Consider the following 18,506-nt stretch of genomic DNA (forward strand, 5'->3'; position numbering starts at 1 on the left):
AATAAACAGACGCCCTTTGCTTCCTGCCTGTTGCTTTGTGTTACTTTGTTACCTCAGTGCCAGCAAGCTCATACTAACCTGTGACCAACCTCTGAATCAAAACCAAGCTGGTTCCAGGAGCATGATGGGGGATGAGGGGCCCCCAGACACACTGTCCCCGACCAACCCCTGCATGAAGCCCCGCCACGCACTGCCTGCCCATCAGGCGGGCCCTGGGCTTCTCCCGGAGGTCCACACCCTGGAGCTAGACGCCAAGGGCGCAAGCCTGCTCCCCTCGTCCAGCCCTCGTCCAGTAGGGCCTGGTCCATGCAAGGGGCACCTCTATTCCGGGGGCTCCCTCGGCCCACATGGCCTACATTAGTCACTCTCAAGAAGCTGCAGCCCGCAGAAGCATTTGCTTTGTGCGTGTTTGGCCCCCGAACATGTCAGGGCGGTGGACGCCCTGGTTCCCTGGAGCAGGGAGCAGGAGACGATGCCTCGTGGAGCGTCTGCATCCACACGCAGTGACACACTCATCCTGCGAGACCTTCCTGCCAGCAGCTGCGTGCCCTGGACCCAGGGCCGCAGGAAGGGGGACCAGAGGAAGGCTGTGACCACGCAGCTCTTCGTTGGCCAAACGTCTGTCCCTGGGAGGCACTCAGTTGCCCAGGACACACTGAGGCCTCACTGCTGGGAGGAACAGGAGGCAGCGGGACCCAGGTGCTCGGGGAGGGGGCTCCTTCTCCCAGGAGGACCGGGCGTCCGCCCGTGGGCCTCCCTGAACTGCCTTCGAGCCTCTCAGCCCGTTGGCCCTGCAGCCTGTGCGTGTCACCACTCTCAGCATGGGCATGAGAAGGGGCACCGCCGGGTCCTCACTGGTAAGTGACGTGCATGCATGTGTGTGTGATTTTCACTGTTCTGAGTACTTCACTGAATACAGTTAGGTCACTCAGCTAAGCCCCTCTGACAGAGCTCCAGCACTGAGGTTTGGTTACGGGAAGGACGCTGAGCTCAGAGGGGACCCCAGCAGCCCAGCCGTGGAGCAGACAGACCCAGACCGCTGGCCCAGAGCCACACCCACAGGCCCCGATGCGTCCGCTGCTCCTTAAGATCGTTAGACCAGTGGATTATCAGCCAGATTTATGTGGAGGGGAAGCAAGTGGAAGGGACCAGGAAAACGAAATAAAACACGGACGGGGGCAGAGGCTAATAGGGGCAGGGGTGGGACCAGCAACGTGCAGACTCCCATCCCAAAGGAGACGCACGTTTGTGCAGGGAGGGTGCGCCAGTGGGGAACAGAATGTGTGAAGCCTCGCCCATCGGGGGCCTCCCCATCACGGGCCCGCCCTCCGGCTGCCCAGGTGCCGGCGCGCTGCAGCCCTCGCACCTCAGCGTCTCACCCCGCCCAGCAGTGCAGTTTCAGGTCCTTGGCCGGAGCCCTGGAGAGCAGGAGGTGGAGAGCTGGCCTCCTCAAGGGCAGAGCGGTCAGACTGGGAGCAGCGCCCGGGCTCTGGGGCCAGAAAGCCGTCACGGGGCCCAGGCTCGCGTGTCCCACCCCCGTCGGCCTAGCCGTTCTCCCAAATGCACTCCTCTGCATTTACGTACTTCTTCTCTGTTTCACTCGTTGACCTTTCCGAGACACAAGGTCACAGGATCTGGTTCCCAGGGAGGGATCCGTTTACCCGTTTTCACATCTCCCGCCAGGACCGGGGCGGCGGCAGCTCTGAGCGCGGCTTGCTGAGCAGCTGTGCTGAGCAGCGCCGTGTCCCACATCGGACATGGCGCAGAGGCCACGCGGGGCCCGGCTCCGCTCCCCTGCAGTGCTGCCGTGCCGCCCGCTCGGCCGGAAACTGTGTGGGACGGGATTTCTCCATCTCAGAGTGGACGCACAGAGAACACTTGCCCTCTGATTGGAGAACGTCAGTGAGGTAAGAGGACCCCTGCGGGGAGCTCGCCAGCTTCCCCCTCGGCGCGTGGGGAGGAGTCGTCCTCCAGGAGCCTGAGCAAGCGGAGCATCGCTCCAAAGAGGACATGCGCGGGAGGAAGCCCCCTTCAGGGGCCGAGGCGGCATCTGCACGTTCTCGGGGTGGAGCTCCGGGCGCGGGGCAGGGGTCATTTGTGAAATAATCAGCAGGACGTTTAAGCATCGGGGCTCTCAGACAAGGAGGTCCATCCTCCAGGGGAAAGAGGGCGAGGAAGAGTGGGGCGGACAGGAAGGGGGAGGTTTGCTGTCAGGACCCTGGGGGCGCCCTTTGGTGCAGAACTGGCGAGAGATGGAGTTCAGAGACCCTGACCCTGCCGGGCGTCACCCGGACGGTCCCTGGATTCCTGGGCCCTACGGAGGTGGCGAGCGCCACTGCCTTCTCACTAAGGGATACGCACCACACTGAACACAGCTGCGTGCTACTGATCACGTCACTCACAGCCCTGCTGGGCTTCAAGAACAGGCACAGAAATCATCTCCTGAGTCGTCCCGAAGTCCACTGCGTGCTGAGTTCCCCTCACCGCGGAGTCCGTCCAACCCCAGAAGGAAAGACCTCTCGGCGTGTCATGTTATTTCTGCCCCAACCTTCTATTTTTTACCCACTACTAGGTTTGCCACGGGCGATGCAGAAACGAGTCCTCTGGTCCCCTTTGCTGTCCTGCCTCTGAAGCAGCCGTCCATGGCGCCTCCTGCGCCCAGAGTCTTCCTCCCAGAGGCTCCAGGTCTCCGCATGAGCGTCCATCCCGACCTGGCTGCAGGCTCTCCACCCGTGTGTCCTGCCCGCCCTCCGCAGGTACCCACGCTTCCTCTGCGTGCCTCCCTTTTCCTAATCGTCCACACCTGTCCTCAGACGATTTCCTGCATGCCCTAAAATCACTGCTAAAGCGTGCTTGACTGCACAGGTAATTCAAGGTGGAATGCACCCCAGTTAAGCAAGGGCAGCTCCATGTCCAGCAAGAGGGGCCAGACTGCAGCTGGTGCTGGACGGACGGCTGACTCCCTGACCCGCACGCAGAGGCCTGGGCCCCACAGGCTGCTGGGCAGGGCCGACGGGAGACCACCCCCACCCCCCGCCACCGGCTCGCCCTCCGGCTGCCCACACGGCCACCAGAGAGCCCCCGGTCCTGGCCAGCCCTTCCTGTGTGAGACGTGCTATTACACAAGGGTCACGGGAGGGGATGAGGGGCGTCGGTGTATGAATCTCACCTCCCTAATTAATAACGAGGTTATGTGTGGCTTTTATTTGGGGGTTTATGGTATTTATTGTCATAAGGAAGATTTTCATTTCAACACCTGCTGTGTGCATGTATACGGACATACGCACGCACTGACATTAAAATAAATAGCATATGAAACACTGTTCATCCCACATGGGTAACTAAGTAGACCCTTCCTTCGTGGTTCCTGCCCTGTGGTTCCAGTTCAAGGGCCCCGTCCCCCCTCTGGGGCCATAAAAGCGTTTACGTCCAGCTTTCCTGTTCAGGTCTGTCAAGCTCCACGCGGAGAGCCACGCGGCACCTGATGTTCTGCGCTGCTTGTGACCAAGTCGTGCAGAGACTCTGTGTCCACTTAAGACACAGGGAAACTCTGGGATGTTATTCTCATGGCACGTGTGGCAGCAGCTGGGTAAACAGCCGGAGCTGCAGGCGGGCACAGGCAGACGGGGAGCCCTGCCCTCCCCCCCTGGCCACCATCGGGGACGCACGCCCGGGGCCGCAGGACTCGGCGACCAAGGATAAAGCGACAGCTACCCGGGCCGACTGTTTCTTATTATAAAATAACCTCTGGACGCTTCCAATACCTTAGCACTATTGTCCTGACTAATTTAGGGGTAATTTCGTTACTGGCCCAGAGCCATAAATTACTTACACAAAAACAGCACAACCAACTCTCAAGGAAACGGTTTTCCGTTTTCTTCCTTGAATGTCTAAAACGTGAGCGAGGCTGCTCCTGGCTTTGAGCACCTTGTAACGAAGCATCCGTGACAGAAGAGGGTCCCCGGCTGCGGCAGCCTCTGTTCTGGAAAGGGGCTCTGAAAGCTGGAAATGTCACACCCCAGTGGGGGAGAAACAGAGGCAGAGCTCGGAGCCGCGCGCAGGGGCTAGGGCAGCAGCGTCTGCAAATGACTTTGGTCCCCTGGCGTGATGAATCATGGAGTCGCAAATCCTTTTTAGCTAATTGCTATCAGCTTGTGAGATTTTCCCCTCCATGTTCAATATCAATTTTCATGGCCATCGGAGATAGCACTTCTCCCCTGAGCCCGCTGGCGACCGGCCGATAACGGGGCCGCAGCACTTAGCAGCTGGGAGGGGACGCCATCTAATATGCAGCGGCTGCAGGAGACCGCAGGGAGGCCGGGGCCACCGCGCGTGGCCTGCCCCGCTAACACGTGCACGTCTGTGACCTTCTCGCAAAGTCGTCCTCCTGTGTTGACAGGCCGTCCGCAGACGTTGTCACCGCGCAGACGCGGCCTTGTCCGGAGCAGGCCTGGCCTTCTTGCAGACGAAAGCTGGCGGGTGTGCCCCTCTCCGATGGTCTTCAGTACAACCCAGAAGACAAGTGTGTGTATGACATGAAGGTGACGCGGTGCTTTAAGCTGCCCCCCGGGGGGCCTCCGGTCCTGGCCCCGGCGAGTGGAAGGCTGTATTTAATCAGGAACAGAGCAGGTGTGCCACTGTTCCATCAAAGAAAAGACGGGACTTGTGGATTGAGTCTGGTCCCAAGGAGCCCCCCAGAATTTCCAGTGGCAGAACTTTCCTGCGTGCAAAGGACACATTTTTCATAACAAGGCACCACAACCAGGTGCATGTTTACCGTGAGTCCAATAGACACCCAGGTGCCGTGACACGGAGAGCTCCTTGAGACCCTGGACAAAGCAGGGGGAACTAACGTGAAGATCTGGACCAGATCAGCTTCACTGTGGAGCTTCGCTGTAAAGATTTGAGATGCAAGTAACAAATCAGTGAGCATTAACAGACGTGTGTGCTTTCTCCTGAGCGAGGACTAAACAGATCCAACAGGAGGAAGAAGTTTAAGTACCACCACTTTTCCATGTCTTGGCCATTTAGCCAGCAATCCCTCAGCAAATTCCTTAAGCTTTATGAAGACTGAGTGGATCACAGTCGGTCACTCAACAAGCACTCACTGGCCAACATGGCAAACCACGCATGCCCTGGACAGTGGGAGACACAGCAGAGCTCAAGGACATCGGAAGCTCAGAGGGCAAGGTGTGGCCTCAACCAGGTGGGGTAGGATGAACCAGCCTGACTTTCTGAGGGAAGACTTCTTGGGGCCATGAGTGATGGAGATGGGGGCTTTCCGTGAAGAGAAACCGGGGGTACTCTTTATCAGATGAACATGGTTTCACAGGAAAAGAACAATAATGCATGTAGCTTTTAGACAATTCAGGGTAAATAATGTGTTTCATTTGTTGAGTGTTTCCTCAGCCAAGGCCAGACACAACGGTGGACAACTGCCTGCTTTCATGGGTCAGTACAGTGGACTTTCTTCCCTGGGTGCCCAGAACAGGGCCATGGGGCACAGAGCTGGGTGCTGCATCCACGGAGCGCCATGCTCCAGGCTGCCCTCCTTCCAGTACCAGGTCCTCCAGCCTGAAAAGCCAGGGTCTCTCCCCACCGTTTGAGACCAATGATCAGGCTGGTCTCAGGTGGAACTGCATTGGTCTTACAAGCCTTTTTTCCCCAAATGCATCTACCGTAGATGCTACAGCCATCCTGCCCTGGCCCACTTTTGCTTTTATTTTCGTGGCTGGCCCCGGGACCGTGGTATCGGACACCACAGACCTGCAGGACAGTGACTGTGAGGAAAGCTCTCTGGCCAGAATCGGCCACAAAAGAACGCAGGGGGTTCGGGTGGTGGTAATTAATCATGCAACAGAACTGTCATTTTGCTAATCTGTTCCTAATATTGTGATCTGAAACTACAAAACTGATAAAGTTTCCCAATTCCCTGCGTAGGAATAACGAGCTCAGGCGATGAAGAGCAGCATTATTACAACAGCGTGTGAGCGTCACACGTTTTTGTGTATTTCACATCGTCACATTGTATCTTCCTTTGGTTTAATCATCACCTTGGTTGTCCAGGAAAGACGATATATTCACACTTACTAATTATAATACTCTTATTCTATTAGAAAATTATCACTAAATCTTTTTAACTGATTCTATTAAAAAATTAAGTCTACAGTTGATCAGTGCCTGTGTTCACACGTGATTTATTTGTATTTGCCCAAAGATCCCCTCCAACGTAACAGTCAGATAAGGCCCAGGGCGTACCTTCCCCAGGGAACTTGGGGCACAGGTGCTGTCTCAGGTTGTCCCACCTCTCCCGGCCCCATCACCGTCTTGCTCGGTGGAGGCCCGTGGCCATCTGTGTCCGGCAGCCGATCTGCTGGAGGGTGAGCCGAGCTGTCACAGGCTGCGAGACCCGGATCTGCTGGGGCAGAGGCCCCCCGGTCCAACGTCTCTGCTCTTGGAAGGTTAAGGCTTGGCCTCCAGCACATGACAGTTCAGGCCACCCTGCCTCCTTCAGGCCCTTCTGATGTATTGTTAGCAGAATTCCTGGGCTTAAGGCACAGGACAAGCCCTCTAACCAAGATGATGGACAGAAGTGGTGCAGGAATCTGGTGGGCTCCGTCTTCATTGTCTCCTTGGTTGTCCGTCTCCAGGGGAGGTGATGATAGAGGAGAAAAGACAGAAACAGACAGGGAGGCAAGGCCCAGGGCACTGAACTCAGCTCCGCCACCAGGAAGCACAGAGGAAACCCTGCTCTGCGCTGCTGCTAGCTTGATGTCTGAGCCTGCGCTTGCCAGAGGCCATCTGGCAATTACTCAGAGAGCAGATTCCAAGTGCTGGGCCCCCGCCTGCCCTGTTAGAAGAGTTTGAAGGTAAATGGTCGCAAACCAGGGTCTTTTGTCCACTCCGTCTCCAGACTTCGGGGGCAGAAGAGACATTCCTCTTACAGCGCTCCACCCAGCAAGCCTGGCACCCCAGCCGGCCATCCCCGCATTTGGCTCTGTGTCTTCAGAGCCCCTTCCCACCCTGGAAAAGGACCAGCTCGGATGCCGTGTTCACAGCTGGGACTGGGCCTTCAGAACTGCCTTTGAGGGAGAGGACGCTGGGGCCCTGGAGAGGAGCATCAGAATGTCACCAGAGTCACATGCATGGGGTGTTTCCTTTGGTTAGAGCCTGTGAATTCGCCTAACGGCTGGCTGTCGCAGAGGTGGGATGGAAGGAAACCACACAAACACACACACACACACACACACACACACACACACAGTATACGGAGGACAGCAGCCGGAGCTGTGCTGAGAATTAAGAAGGGTGTCTAGTTCAGGCAGAAATTCTCTAGGTGGTGGAGCTCAAATTACTAACTATATATAGCATTTTTTCAGTCTGCCTCTAAACCTCCTTTATTTTTTACAAAAATGCTCTGGCAGTTTAATGAGCAAAACCTTCACTTTCCAGGTGAGCTCTCCCAAGGCCAGCAACGCGCTCTCCGCAGGGTCTGCCCCGAGTCTCCTCTGCGTCTGGTGGACCTGGTGATTTGGAGGGGCCACGAGACCAGGCACGTCGAGGGTGACCCTCTGTCTGCCCAGCAGCCCCGAACGGTGCTCCCCCACAGTCACATTCCAAGCCTCACTCCTGGAGCTCAAAGCACTGGGGGGTTTCTCACCGATCTTTCCAAGCAAGGCAAGCCCCCTGCCCCTCATCCCCACTCAAAAAAGTCCGCTTGACAGCTGGAAGCAGGGAAGTGTGGGCAGGTCAGGAGAGCCGCCCGGCGATGCCTTATTTTTCTCCAAGCGTTTATCTGATCTGCTGTCTTCCTCTCCTTGCCTGCCTTCTTGACCACAGATAGGCTTCACCCCATGCAATTCTGGCTTCCCAACAATCCAAAATCCTCTTGAACTTCTTAACCCCTCGCTCGCAAAATCACTTACATCTGGAGTTGGTTTTCTTTATTTCCTATAATTTGAGCAGAAGAAAGGCACGTCCAGATTGACGGGGAAACTGCAAGATGGCAGCGCGTCGGGGAGAAACGCCGCCGCGGCCCGAGTGGACGCAGCGGCGGCGGCGGCGGGACGCCAGGGGACACCGAGCCCGGCTGGGGTCGTGCTTTTAAAAGTCTTGTGAGGCAGAATCAAAGGCCAGCACTCGCCTGCGCGACGCGGTGCGGAGCACCGGAGACTGAGCCGCGCAGGAACAGCGGCGGCTAATTGCATCGCCGCCCGCGGCGCGGGTGTGTCTCTTATTTGTCCCTTTCTAAAGGCATCACCTCCCCCGGGGCCCGGGGGGAGATCTGCAGGCGCCGGGCCTTTGCCTTTGAACGTATCCTGGATTGCAGCATCAGAGGCGGTGACGAGGGCAGGGAGGCCCCCGACACGCTCCAGCCCCAGCCTCCGCAGTGATCGGCGGTTCCCGCAGGCGGCTGAACAGTGTGAACCATCCGGGCGCCAGTGATGGCAGTGGCGGCCACAGGTGACACCCGGCGCCGCCGCCGCGACCGCTGTCCCCACACTCTGCTTTCACCTTTTATCCTTCTCAGCATCATGACTGAATCCACTCTAATGAGGTGCGCTCCACTGCCAGCCCCAGTGGCCACGCGGCTCACTTCTGGCACTGCGTGGGGGTTCACGAGAAGCCGAGAAGGAAGGCACTTGCTCCTGCTTCCAGGAGAGGAGCCCATGCTCCTTTGACGAAGCCTCCTTCCTCGCAGCAAGTTCTCTCCATCCCTGCCTGGCATGGGCTGAGCCCTGTGTGCTGTGTCCATCACGAGGTGGGGACCAGCTCAAGGTTGCCTGCTGCACATTTAACTTATCGGCGCTTGAAGGACACGGCTGGTGGCCACATGTCACTGTTTACAAGCAGCAGGTGACGGCCGACAGCGGCGGGAGTGTGAATCCATGCCCCCTCCTCTGCTTCCCCATCTGTCTCCGCGTCCGGGTTGGAAGTGCCTGTGTGTCGACGCAGCGGCGAGGACCACAGAGGCGAGATGCTGCTGCTGACAGAAGCACACGTGGGAGCAGGGAGAAAATAACCTCCTTGTGTCTAATGTGGCGGCACGTTTTAAAGGGGGAAACAAGAGCTGATTTAATTGGTGAGCCCCATATGTTGCCCGCACTCCGTCTCAGGGCTCTGCAGCGAGGCGGCGGCGCCGGGAGATCAGATGTCGCCGAGCTGCGCTTACACCTGCCCCACCGCCAGCCTGACTCCGGGGCAGCCGGTGCTCATAATTAGCGTCTTCTCTTCCACCGACTTCACACTGCTCGGCCGTGTGTCTCCGTCCCGGAAAGCGCCAGGCCTGAGCCCCTTTCCGGGGCGGACGCGTGAGCCCCCTCACCAGATCGCTCAACCTCCGTAACTGGGTGCAGCCCCACCAGCCGCGATGGGCATAGCTCGTGTTTTTATAACTCATACAATATTTCACTTGAATGGCTTTTTTTTTTTTTTTTTTTTTTGAAAGAAGGTGGAAAGAAGAAAAAGGAGCACAATGCATTGCAAGCTCACGGGATTAAGCGCATGGTCTTAGTAAACGTGCACACATCCAGGGCAGGGAGAAAAAATGTGGCTGTTACATGCTGGAACCTCCCCCCTTTCTCCAGGCTTAATCTGATTTTTGCCAATTCCTTTTGATCTATCGGGGCAGGCAAGTCAGGTCCACAAGTACAGATGGACTAAATATGGAGATTAGCCCCCTTGCCTCTGCCTCCGCGCCTAATACCTGATTAAGTCTAGAATCGCGCAATTGTCTCCGCGCTGGCTACCGGAGTGGCCGGGCGCAGAAGGGGCCAGGATGAAGGCCGATTTTGTAATGGACACTTATTTTATCCCAGTGCTCTAAGAAGATTAGGCCTGGGGGTGTCACATTAGCCGTGATCTCTGGGCCCCTGGTCGTCTCTGGCAGTTTTCAAACACCTCTCCTCGGCCTTAGAACAAACAGGGAGCTTGGACCCAGCGGCCCCATGTCGGGCATGAATAATTGCCCACTGCAAAGTATTTGAAGATCACAAAGTGCTGTGTAAATTACTCAGTTTGGGCTTTAGTCGGGGTGATTTGTGGTGACTTATTGAATCTTTTCACAGTTCAGAATTAAACTTTCTCTGCTGCTAACTGCAGACAGCGGAGAATGGAAGCTGAGTCTTAACTGACAGGGCTCCCCTTAGATCAGCGTCTGCAGAAGCCCGGAGAAGCTGGCGGTCCTGAGCCTGCCCGGCATCTCAGAGGGCCGGGCGGACGCCTTTCTTAGCCGCTCTGCCAAGTTCTGCCGACTCAGCGTGCAACTTAAAATAGCTATTGAAACCAAAAAAAAAAAAAAAAAAAAGAAGAAGAAGAAGAAGAAAGCAAAAGAAAAAGGGGGAGGAGGGCGGCTTGCTTTGAATCAGCTGCGCGTTTCTGGCATGCTCTCTAGGGCAATTTTCTTACCAGCATATCCAATTATTTTTTGTTTGTTTTCAAACATGGTGTATTTCTTTAATTAGTGAGGGCAAACAAGTTAGAAACAGAAAGGAAAAAATAAGTTTAAGAATTCTAGTCAGGGAAATGACGTGATTAAACAACATTCAATTAGAGGAATTAGCAGGGCTGGTGGTTCCCCATCTGAGTTAATTCCGGGCAAGAGTAACTGACCCGGGGTGTTTCGGCCCAGGTGCCAGCACCACTGACGGCCATTTGAATAGAGAGAGGAGCCGCTTTTGTATTTCAAATACATTTGTTCTGTAGGTTGTTGAAGGTTCTCTGTTAACTGGCGCTTTGCCTGCCCTGGTTCTAGCCAGGAGGCTGCTTGGGAAAATTAATTACTATGTATTTTTTTCTTTGTGTTTACCTGATCTAAGTTGTGAGTGGTAGATAATAATTATAAAATCAAAAATAAATTCTATGCTGTCAGAAATGATGACGATTTTTAATCTTGCCAAATACTTTGGAAATAACATAAAACTATAGACAATCGCTGTAAAGGCTTTTAAGGTAGAGAACCCCAGACAGCATTTGTGTGTTTTACTGTTCTTTTGGAAACTTATAGTTCTAACAATCTGTTTTTAAATTATCCAGAAACTTATAATCAGACATCTGAACATATAAATATTCTTAATCACACACCCTTAAGAAAAACATCAAAATTAGAATATGGAAGTGAAAATATGATTATCTATTTAATGGAAAAAGTATTACAGTTTTTTTATATACTTGTTTATTTTCAGATTTGCTTTTATTATGCTATATTTTTAAAAATAAGTACTGACTAAGATATTCATAGTAATTAAGATTTTCTGAATTTATTTTTGAAAGTATATTTAAAAAAAATCCACCCATCTACAGAGCATCATGTATCTCCCTGAATAGGATAGTTTTGTCTTGTTTTTTATTTTTTACCTAATGTTATCACTAAGGTGCATTTATCACCTGTAAAGACCAAGAAAAATTGAGAGGCAAAGCCCAAACATACTGTGCTTTGCTTTAAAAGAAGATTAGTAGATGAAAAAACTCAATTCAATTAGCACTGAAAAGGGAAGTAAATTTTGTGATCTTTGTTGAAACCAGCTTAGTTAACTATTTGCTACAACATTTACCTAAATTATGGAAACAAATGCAATGTCTAGAAGGATAAATTTGTCTCAGTTTTATACCTGTACATTTTACCACATACAGTGTTGTGTTCTTTGCAGGCTCAAAAAGTCCTGATTGATGTCCAAAACCAAAATAACAAAATATTCTAAACAAAGAGACTTTTACATGGTGGGGTATGAAGTGGGAGGAACAGTCTTGATCATCGTTTTGGTGATGACCATCTCAATGTCATTCAGATGTCATCTATCTAAATTTAGACCAGGTGATTTCTTGTAGAAAGATTATATCCTCATAGAAACAATACATATTTTTACATATTTATTTACCACCATTTTCAAGGCATCCCATGAGACATCAGGGTGTTATATGGGTAAGAAACTTCTAGAAACTTCAGACCTCTGCAGACTTATGGGAGTGCGTGCATGTGTGTGTGTGCAGGAGGAAGGTGAGAAAAGAGCCTCGTAACAGTGACAAGCGGGCTTTGCCTTCTCACCTTCACAGTCTGTCCTAAACGCTTAGATGCTTTGTAACACTGTGAGGGGGACTGTTAGGACCTCCGTGGTACGTGGAGAAAGCTCAGGAGGGGCAGCGGGTCCGCCACGAGACCAGGTAAGAAGTGCGCAGCAGGATGCGAACCATACTGCCTGGCTCCGGAGTCCTTCCCTTCACCACAGGAGCTGCCTCTTGTCCTGAGAATGATGAGCGAAGGGAGGCGGTCATTCAGAAAGGGGACACGTTCCCTTGGGAGCCAGGGAGGTGTCAGCCTTTGCAAAGATGGCAGCTTTTGAGCTGTTCTTTGGAGTATTTTTAGGGATGCAAATTGGGATGGGTGGTCTCCAGGCAGGGAGAGAGTCTGCCATTTCAAAACGCCAACACTGGAGGCCTCATTCATTCTGGCTGAACCATAGGGTTGGTGAAGGGTGCAGCCAGAGACAGAGCTAAAAAGTAGAACTGAGGTCAGATGGCAGAAGAGTTCAAAGGCATTGGAGGCAACCCACCTCCATCAAGCAGACAAGCACAAGTATCTAAAAGGCTTCACACGGGTACAGCTTAAAGTCTAGACAAACGGGGTCCACAGGAACAAGCAGTGATGTACATCTAAGTGCCTCTACAGCAGTGAGGCCACCAGAAATGGTTGATACTTGGGGATTGTTTTTAAATGATGACATCTCAGTGTAGCTACAGGATGAGCCTAGGCTACCAGGTAATTTACTTTCTGGTGAGTTATAGTGAATCTTCAGTATCCAATTGAAACATAATCTGCCACTTGTCCCACCAACACCACCCAGCTCCACATGGCCCCTGGGTCTAGGCTTTGAGGCCAAGCTAGCTCAGGGATCCACTATCCATCCACAGGAAATGTTAAAATATCTTAACGAGTGGGTCATTTGGGAGACTGCTTCCCTGACTCCTCAGACTCCTCTTGGGGAGTGGAGGGGACTGTAAGGCCCAAGCTCCTGATTCTCAGCAGAAAGGGGCACAGTGCAGGAGCAGTTTGGTTTGGTTGCCAAGGATACCACCAGGCATCTGTAACGCAGAGCACAGGAGGACAAGGCATAAGGGATGGTTTGTCTTGTTGGGTCTAAGTGTGCCTGTGGGACCCAAGCCCTTTAAATGCCATTCATACGACGTTCCTGTGACTTCCAGTACTTTCTCTAGTGACAATAGAGGATTGGATGTCATTTCTTCCTACACAGGCAAACTGTGCACATGGGACCCAGGACCCACATTTTGTCCTGGTGCTTCATTCTACTTCAGGGTCCATTAGCCAGGCATGAGAGACATGCTGTGGGTCACCAGGGAGCAGGGCCACGGCAGGTCATTATTACTGGAAAACCTCCAATTCATGCTCTCCTGAAGCTGGGGCCCTCATGTGCTCTCCTCACAGCAAGAACAGGATTTGATGCACACAGGACACACTCATGAATTAGTTTTTTCACAGATCAACACAAGATGATTGATGATTCAATGAACATAAGGAGGTTAAATACCAGGCTGGATAGTCAGACTCCCAGCTTGGGGTCTCGATTTCACTGTTTCATTACTTTGAGACTTTGGGCAGGTTACCTAAGTTTTCTGTACCTCAGTTTCCTTGTCTGTAAAGTTGGAATAATAATAGCACCCAGCTCATAAATTTGGTGTGAGTCTTAGTTCCTGGAACAAAACGAATTGTTGTAAACATTAGTATCTGTTAAGCAGCTCCCATGTGTCAGGTTCTGGTACAGATGACAAAGAAAATGTTAAAAAAAAAAAAGAGACAGACCCTGTTATCACAGATGGGGGACAGTTGTAAAAGGAAACAGGAAAGCAATGAAAAAGAGGATAGTTCACTTAAAAAAATTAAATATCTGTCATATCTGTCATGCAGATTCATTACAGACTGATGGCCAATAAAAGGAGAAGGCAAGGATGGTTTGATCCTGGAACAGCTTCAGAGGAAAATCAAGCTGAGGAAGACCTTGAAGAACGAGGTGGTCTTGGAAAGAAAGGGGGCCTTTATTTTGGAAGTCAAGGTTATCTGATCCAGACTTGCAGCTGCAAGACTGCACTGTCAGAGGACAAGAAGCTGAAGCTGAAGATCAGGTGTGTAAATATTCAAAGAGGTACGTAAGTCCATATTTTTTACTGCAATGATCAGTCTTCATCCTCTGCACAAAGATGAAGTGTTAGAACAAGTGAGGATTATGAAAAATGCCATAGGGAGAGTTTAGGTTAGCTTAGCATTTTGCACAAATCCCTCAGTTAAGCATGTGTAGAATTCCAAAGCCTAGAGAGTAATAGGAGGCAGGTCAGGGCAAATGAGGTCATGGCAAGGGACCAAGAGAGATGGTAAGACTTTAAATTGGACTGTTGCAGAGGGAATGGAAGGGAAGAATTATAATGTAACTGTGGCAATAATGACAATGGCATTGCCAAACTGACTGCCCTGTGCAAGTGATGTAAAGCACATGCACTCCTCTTGTAACTGCTCACATATGCATCTAATTTCAGTGTTTATATTTTTGCTGTTACATCATAACTTTCCTCTTAAAGTTAAGTTTTGAGCCATTTACTGAGGATTTATTTGGCACCAGACAACATTCTAGGCACTTCACCTACACATACAACTTTAGTGATTCCTTCCAACATCCCAGAGATTTTGGATAATTACTTCAATATTATTTAATTATCCAGTTTTTGCAAATAATCTTTAAATAAATTCAATAAATGGCTACATACATTTTGCAAAGTTTTGAATTACTATCATTTCCCATAAGCAAATCCGTCCAAATGGGATATGATCTGTTCATATCAGTGTTTCTCAGCCAGGAACCATGATAAAAATCCTGATTCTAACATCCCACACCCAGAGATCCTGAGTTAATCAGTCAGATCTGGGGTCTCAGAACCTGCATTTTAATAAGTTCCTAGTTATTTTTATGCAGTTTGAGAATGCAGTTAAGCTGCTGAGATCTTGACCTTCTGGGGCTCCTCTCTTGACAGTAGCTCACTGTGAAACAGTATTATGAGCAAAGAGTAAAAGGACAAAAAAGATTGACATAAAAAGGCAAATCAGCATGTTTAATGCCTTGTTATTTGAGGCATAAACAGACACCTGCTCATCCCTCTCACTTATCTGAGGCCTCGAATCTCTTCATTTGAGGATGATTCTCCATCCATCTGCCCTTCCTGTGCACCTCTACAGAGCATGCGTGTTTTCTATGCCTTTCTATTTCCATACATCTATGTGACCACCTCACGATGCCCCTGGAATTTTTTTCTGCTTTATTTGTGTATTGTTGTTTCAAATAGAGAGACATATCTGTCACAGTCACATTTCATTGTGCTGCAAAATATGGGACAATTTCCTTTGGTTAGCTGAGTGCAGCGCCCTGGCTCAGCCACTGCGCATCTCTTTATTTTGCTTTCTCAGGGGCTCCACAGGCTCTCAGGACCGTGGTAGCTGCAGCTCCTGCTCACCGGCAGGCAGGAGCCCTAGGGCCTAATCTAACTTCCTAATTAACAGCCTCGTCCCTCCTGCCTCAGGTGTGCAGGGCACTCCTCAGACACAGACTCCACCACAGCTTCCTAGGGGTGGGAAATTGCTCCGAGGAAAGGCAGGCAAAGGTCAGATCTTAGAAAGGAAGTGATAGTCCTTTGGAAATTGCAAGGGTCAGCTCGATAATCACCCAGCTGAAGTGAGCCACAGCCCAGGCCCCAAGTTGCAGAACATACTGCACCTCTTTAGTGATGACTCGGGGCCTTCTTAATCTTTGCGATGCATGTGTGTCTCTTGAGCAGTCATGATGGGCAACGACTTTCCTCTGATACACTCTCCTATGTCTGAGTTTCTCTGTCCTGGACACTTAAATAGGTGCTTTTCCACTCCTACAAACAAAGCTAAGACCATGAGCTCGGCTGAGACTGCTGGCTGCATCCCTGAGTTTTTTCCTAGAGACAGTCCTTCAGTGGAATTTCTGGGCTGAAATTGTGGCCGTGCTAAAACTCTTACTATACACTGGCAAAATGCTCTACAGAAAATGTGTGCCAAATTTAAAATTGTGCTGAAACTGAGAAGTGGCCCAGAGCATCTGGGACAAGACTCAGCACTGCCTGCTGGATCCTGATGGACCAGGCAAAGGTTTAACGTGCATCTTATCTGGATGCAATGATGTTGGAAAATCATTTCCTAACTTTACTGGGTATCTTTGTTTCTTACCTTGTATTTTCAAACTTGTCTTTTTTTTTCATTGAATTTTTTTGGTAGAAATTATGCTTTAAGAATTACCCAACACATAGATTACAGATCCACTTGAAAAAGTGGATTTTTTTCTCCATTTAGGGTATTTTTAATGTCATAAACTTCCATCACAATGGAGATTTTCCAGTGCCTAATGTGCTTAAAATGTCTCATTTCTCAGATCAGAGAGAGAAAAAAATTGTTTTCATTCTGTACAGTATTTCTTTAATCTACTCAAAGAGTATTTTTCAAAGGGTATAATTTGGGTTTCTGTCGTTTTTTTCAAATACTCATTTTGGAAAATTATTTTCTGAATGATGCTTCCCTCCTCATTTTTTTCTGTTTCTTGCATTTTTGGCCAAAAAGCAAGTCCGGAACCAGAGGAGGGGAGCGTCATTCTATTCTCCTGATCATCAGCCCGAGGGTGAGTCCTGGTCAGTGGACAAGGTCATCTCATATCGTGAATGACAGAGACCCACCCGTCACTCTTATTTTTAAGCATTTTCTTATTGACACTTGTTGCTGTGTTCCGGCTGAAGTATAGAGCCTTCGGCGTCAAGGTGGAAAACCTGGCTGGGACTGGCAGCAAATCTGGGCCTGGCGGGGAGTGAGCAGCTCACATCTCTGGAACTTCCTGTGGGGCCTGTGTCAGAGCCAGTGTGCTCTGTGTGTGACTGTGCTGCTCTCCCACTGGTGAAGGTACCACCATTTCGAGACGAGAAACCTGAGACAGAAAGAGACCTGGGTTTCACAGGAACAGAGAGCGAGCCGACACGTGGCCCAGACAGACTGCGGACCCACCGCCTCGTCCCCCCGCGTCACAAACAGCAGAGACCTCTCCTTGCTTGGCATCGCGTTCTCTGTCAGTGGCGTCTCCAGTAGCGTACCTTCACACAGAACTCACACACTTGAGTAGGTTATATATAAAAGCTTCAAGAGATTTTAACTTCTCCCATAAAATGCTTAGTCATATTTTCCTAGATTTATTACTAGAGTCTTTGTTGCTGTTGTAAAAGGTGCACCTTTACGGACTTGTGTGTGTGGATGGAGGCAGTGAGTGTGGCTACCTTGTTGTGGTTGCTGTTATTATATTGTTCTTTATCCTGAAATCCTAATGAATTGTTTCATGGTGCCCAAGAGGTTGCTGATTTTCTGGAATTTTCAATATAGATAATCATGCCTTCTACAAACAAGGAAAATAGTGTCTCATCCTTCCTAATGCCTACTCATTGTATTTTTTTTTCTTTTTTAACATATAATGTCTCTGAATTGGAGGTTTTAAAAAATGTTAAATAGAAGGAGGTGAGGTGGACAATCTTGATTTCTTCCTGATTTAATAAAAACACTTCTAATCTCCCATTATTAAGGAGTATGCAGTCTCTGGTGGGTGACTTTATTGCAATAGTGATGTCTTCCTGGTTCTCCAAGACTTTCTCTTGAATGAGTGTCGAATTTTATACAATTTTGCCTCTAATGAGATTACATGTTTTATTTTTTTCTCTTTAAATATATTAATCTGTGTTAATTAGGTTGATAGATGTTTTAATATCAAATCATCCTCATAGTCTGAAGACAAATGCTACTTATAAATTACATACAGTTTTTACATATACTACTAAACTTGCTCCTTTTGATTAAATATTATATTATTTTATCTGCTCTATTAGATTTTTTGTTTCATGTTTATTATCACTCTGTAGTCATCTCAAAAATTTTAAAAAATGGATAGTTAACCTATCACCACTTCCCTTAAGTTAGCACCTTTATACAGCCCTGCAATGAAATACCCAAGAGCAATCTGACTCGACTTTACACCCCTGCTTTTTTACTTACTGTCATGTATTTTATTTCCATACATGTTACGTGCCCCTAAGACATTGCTATTATTTTTGTTTTAAACAGATAATATATTTTAGTTATATTTTTCTTTTTCAATGATCTTTCTTTGCCCCATTTCTCTGCCTTTTTTCTTGAATCACATTCTTTGCTCCTGAAGAAGCTCCTTTCCTATTTCTCATAGCGTGAAATCTGATGGAAATAAATGCTCTCAGCTTTTATTTGTCAAAAAAGTCTTTATTTCCCTTTAATTTTGAGCAATATTTTCACAGAGCTTCAGTCGGTCACTGTCCCCTTCCCCTGAGGTTTACAGATGCTCCATCCCAGTGCTTTTAATATTTCCCTTTATCTTTGGTTTTAAACAATCAGACAATGACATGATTAACTGTAGTTTTCTCTG

This window comes from Camelus dromedarius, chromosome 3, assembly GCF_036321535.1.
Source record: "Camelus dromedarius isolate mCamDro1 chromosome 3, mCamDro1.pat, whole genome shotgun sequence".
NCBI classification, from domain to species: Eukaryota; Metazoa; Chordata; class Mammalia; order Artiodactyla; family Camelidae; genus Camelus; species Camelus dromedarius.